Genomic DNA, 5,704 nt, shown 5'->3' with positions numbered 1-5,704 from the left:
TTTGTTCTGTTGAAAACAAAAGACATTTTGAATAATGTAGGACAGCAAACAGTTCTGGGGCAATTTTGACTACCATTGTTTTTTTTCCTACTATGGGAGTCAATGGGGGGCAAAATCTGTCAAGTTATAAGCATTCTTCCAAATATCTTCCAATATCTTCAAAGAACTAAGCAATTTATACAGATTTGGAACAACTCGAAGGTGAGTAAATGATGACAGAATTTAAATTTTTGGGTGAAGTATCCCTTTAAGGATCTTGAAGGGAATGGCTATTTAAGTTACAAGAAATGTTACATTTCACCAGTACACCTAGCGGTGTAAATTACATAAGTTAAATAAGGACATTGTTCCATAAATTATGTGTGCTTGTTAATAAATGAGATGTGCATTACTGTACATCTCAGAAATTGGTGGATTTATTTTATTATGTATGCTTAAAAAATAACTTATTCCCTGATCTGTGCTATTATTTTCCCCTCACATGTTAGCACACTTGGCACCAGTCCCTCAAACGCAAATTTAAAGCCGAGCGTGCAGCTCTGGTCCATGATGATGAGGTAAAAAAGAGCAAGGAGAAGTTTGGGCACAAAACACGTATGCCCTCTGAACAGTCAGCAGCTTGTCACAGATCCAAATCAGAGGTAAGTGGATTCATGTTATTCAACAGGTGTATTAATCAAGAGCCCAATACTCTTCTTTAATCCTCAAAGTTACAAAAAATATTTATCCAAGAGCAGTGCGTGTCATTAATATTAATCTAACATTAAAAAGAGGAGCAGGCTTTTTAGGTTGCTGTTGCTTTAAGACCAAATGCATAGATCTGACTTCTCAGCTGTTAACATTTACTGTGTTTTGGGGCTGTCAATATTGTAAACATTATTATTTGACATGATTATTAGTGATAATATCAAGAAAACAAATTTAAAATTGCACTAGATAACTCTTACTGTATATAGTAAATCTTCACAAAATATTCAGTCAAAATCATAAAAAAATGTCCTTTGTCATTTCATTGATTTGTGTTTTGAGGTTTAATTACTATTACTATGATAATTATGTACATTTTATATTTCAGCAGGAGATTGCTTGGTGAGGATGCATCCTCTGTTGAGGGTCATGTCAATATCCTGCAAGTCCAGTACAGCAAGATGCGACCAGACACCGTGGTGGTCAAAGACCGAATGCATGGCGAAGAAGGGAGCTAAGAGATGGAATGACTGTGGAGGATATATTAAAGAAATAACCTTTCCTAAAAACACCCTCAGGGGTGAGTGATATCACAAATTTGATATCAGTTCTCAGCTTAAAATAAATGATGTTATCAAACAAGACGCTACAAAGATTTGCATTTATAACTCTTGTAAAGACATTGTGATTTTTTTTAAACGTTGAACGTTTGGTGAACAAATATGTGTATTCTATCTTATTCCATTTTTGTAATAAAACTACATGTAAATGGCTATGAAAGTGGCAACAAAAACTATTGTTAAAACTTCTTATTTGATTTATTATTATGCATGTGAATAATTTCTCTTTCTCTTTCGGTCAATTTTCAGTTGTGTGATGAAGTTGACCGAATGAATGCATCAACAGTCATCTTAAGCCAGCGCTTCAGGGAGGCCTTTATTGTGCCAAAGTTGCTTGAGCTTGTTCAAAGGAAGGGCAAGCCCCTTCCAATAACTATCACCCAAACGATAAATATCCTGTGCTGAACATACCACAACTTTATTGATGCACAAAGTGCAGAAGAAAAACTTTCACCTGAAGGACTGGATAGCTGTAAGTCATATTTTACATTGTCTTTCAAACGTCATGTCTGTCGTTAACAGGAAAATTGTTGTTCCTCCTGATGTTATTGATGTTACTGAACACATTTAAGGATGTTGACTATTTCCATGCAGCGAAAATTCCTTTGTTTCCTTTGTTTAAAATATTGAAATGTCAATACTGTATGGCTTTTGTGTGGCATTTTTTTATATCAGTTATGTATGATTCACACTTTCACACATAAACAAAGTTGACCCTGAGTAAGTGTTTTATAAAACCAGGGCAAGAGATGGGCTTTCAGGCCCTTGACACTTAATCTGCTGATAAGTTTGTAATACTCAAGAAGTTCAAATTAATTGTGCAGTACTGTGTTGGGTGAAATGTGTGGTTATGATACATGTTTTAAGGCTATAAAGTTAATGAAATGTTTAATGTTGTTGAAAAGCATTTTTGATGTTTAAAAGTGTTTTAAGTGTAGAAAAAGATATCTTTTGAAAAAGTGCTATTACTTAGTAATTCAGAAAGGGATTGTTTTAATGTAATGTTTTTATTACATGGTACAAAATTGAATGCGCTGATTTAAAAAAAAACAGGCTCAATATTTGTTGATTCTTGCTGTTTAAAAAAACATAAGTGTATGAAATGTTAAATGTTTTTCAAATTTCTCAGTATGCATCCTGTGATGACACATTGGATACAAATGCTTAATATTGATGTAAAAAATGTGAGATTGGAATATTTTTGAATGTTTAATAAATGTGAATAATAAACAACATTCTGGCCTTTTCAATGTGCTGTATGGAGCAAAATTGCCATCACAAGGTACAAAAGACTTGTCACTGGGGCAGTACCCTTAAAAGGACAAATCTACACCTTTTTAAAAGGTACAACATGGTACCATAGCAGTATAAGGTACAATTTAGTAATCAAAGGTACAAATTTGTCTTTGAAAGGTACATGCTTTCAGGGTACTGAAATGTACCCATGTGAAAGGGTACAATGGGTGTACCTTTGAGGGTACTGCCCCAGTGACAAGCCATTGTACCCCTAAAGGTACACGTTTTTTCTGACAGTGTACGCTCGTCTCTCTAAGACGTTCCTACGCCGAGTCAGGACGACTTCTTACAAAAATAGCGCTTAAATAGCGCTTGCAAAATAGCTTATAACTCCGTCTCGGAATGGAGTAGAAACACGAGACGGGTGTCGTCGGAAAGGTCTGGACGACACCTTTCCGACGACACCTTGACCGACGCGGTAGGACCTTCCGTGACGGATAGGGGGAGCCAAATACAAACGTGTCACAAATAAATATCTCGGCTCGGGAAGGTCGCAGTGGTGCGTGATTGCACGCAGAAGGACTCGTCGACACCTTTCCAAGGACACCACCCGCGTGCCGATGCGACCTTCCTAGGCCAAGATAACTATTGGACACACGTTTCTATTTTGCGCTCCCTGTCGGTGGTGGGAGGTAATAGCGCGTCGGACGTCAGTTCTTTCGAAACTTCTCGTCGAGATCTTTCCAATGACACCTGGCTCGTCTCGCTCATACCTTCCTACGCCAAAGTAGAATTATTTGAAATTTTCGACTTTAGGCGCTCTCTCCTCTAAGGAAGGACCTACTTCCTCGTGTCATATGTCTCTTGCTCGTTTGTCTCCGACATTCCTACTCCGACTTATGAGCAAAATGATCAAACAGATAGCGCCATCTAGACGCCGACCATTCAAAAGGACAAAACTCCGTCTAGGAATGTCGTATCATTTTAAAACGATCAATAGGTCATTATATTTATTAATTTATTGCAGGTTAAAGTATAAAAAATCACAAAATCACCCAACTGGTAGGTGTGTACATAGTGAACAGCTGGAACTAATGCAGAATGTGATTATGGGAGCTATAAGGAGAAAAAAGAGAAAATAATCACAGAAGTAAAATTAAATAAATATCTAAATATTAATTTTACAAGTATTAATTGCCACAATTGTGTGGATTTCACATATTCCATTATTCTTAATTATAAATGAAATTAATAATTTAATTGTAAAATAATACAGCTTTAATACAGCGTGATAATGCAGTCCTGTAGGTGGCGGTAATGAACCTTCAAGCTAGTTGCTGCCAATGGCCAAACAAATCAGACGTTGAGCGCGAAAGCCTGAGAGGAGCTGCGCAGAGACGGCGGGTTTTTTAAAGGCAAGTACAAAATCCACTTTTAAGCAGAGGTGGCTAGTAACGCGCTACATTTACTTCGTTACATTTACTTGAGTAACATTTTGGAAAATATGTACTTTACAAGTATAATTAAAAGTGTGTACTTTTACTCTTACTTGAGTAAACTTGGTTTCTATTATCTTTTTAGCAAGGATGCATTGCTGAAAAAACAATAGAAAGCCAATTCTAATGGTTTCAATTAAAATGCAATTATGTACCATTAGCTTTTTCCATTAAAAATTGGGAATTTGACTGATTAATATTAGAGGTGTGAACATACACTAGTGTCACGGTTCGGTTACGATTATCATGTCATCGATTCGGTTCAATTCAATATTACGATGCATTGACGATTATGGTGGTTTTTCTAGACATATTATTGACTTTTCTTATATTCTACATATATTACTGAGTTTTCTTATATAAAATAGTTTTCTTATATAAAAGAATACATTTACTGTAAAGGTAGTTATAGAGTTCATGTACTTCTCTGATCTTAACAAGGGCTATGGGTCTCATGTATGAGTTTGAACACTTGAACACCTGCGTACACACCAAATATCTTTGTAGAGAAGTTGAATTAAGAATGCTGGGGTTGTTTATCATTATCACTAAACAATGAGCTCATTTTTAATAAAACCACACACTTTTGTAGAGAAGTTTAACTTATCGCAGACAGCCAAGGACGCTGGGGTGCTCATTATCACTAAACCATGAGTTCATTTTGAATAAAACCAAGGTTACATCATGTATCGTCCGAAAGCCCCGGAAAGGTGTCAAGATAAAGAGCACATGATATACAGTATGTATGTGTTGATTGAGAGGTGCTCCCTACGATTAAATCCTAATATGGTAGGCCGGAGATCTTAATATGGTAGGCCGGAAATATAACTGTAGCGAGCGCAGGCTGAAATGTAACTGTAGCGAGTCATAAGGGGCTGGACTAATAAAAATAAGTGATGTCATGTAAAACCTGGTTGGTAGAAGATGAGGTCAGGTAAAACATGATTGGTTTGAACTGTGATAACAACTTGAGAACAATGTATAAAAGATGGAGTCAGACATGTATTCGTTGGGCATCTACAGATGAACTCTGTATGTCTCTCTTTGATTGCTCGAGCAAATAAAGATTGAAACCTCTTGAAACCTGGCTCTCTGGTCTTCGTGAATTCTTTCTACATTGGCTGATCGACTTTTCGCCACGACATATTGGTGACAACCCGACGTGATCCAGGTTAGAGGGCAGGAGGCTGACGATCATGACGGGTAAGCCAGACAAGCTGACCGCACAGAAAAGGGCCCTGAAACAGGTGAGCATTTTTGCTTTATAGTATGTTTTGTGCGGTCTGCTAAAGGTAAACCCTGAATGTCGTTGGTCCTCGTAGGCCTCTCCTAAATTGAACAAAATTAATGTTAAAAAATTGCACGAGTTTGCTAAAAAGTTAGAAGATCCAGGTTTCAAGGGAAATTGTGTGTGTGTGTGTGCGTTGGTGCCACCTGATAATGGGGACATTTTACCTGAATACATACCGACTCTGTGAGGACACAACGTAACTGAAAGGACACGGCTGATGTCCTCATAAGTCGCGCGCCATAAACAGGCTTAAGAGCTTCCCACCAACCACTTCCCGCGTTTTCTCAATATGTCCTAATATGCACGTTATACCGGTTTTTCAGTGTGTGCCAGTGTTTGCTCAGAGTGTATAATCTCCCTCTATCGAACATTCC

This window comes from Triplophysa rosa, linkage group LG9 (assembly GCF_024868665.1).
Source record: "Triplophysa rosa linkage group LG9, Trosa_1v2, whole genome shotgun sequence".
Lineage (NCBI taxonomy): Eukaryota > Metazoa > Chordata > Actinopteri > Cypriniformes > Nemacheilidae > Triplophysa > Triplophysa rosa.
This window is presented reverse-complemented; position numbering follows the sequence as displayed.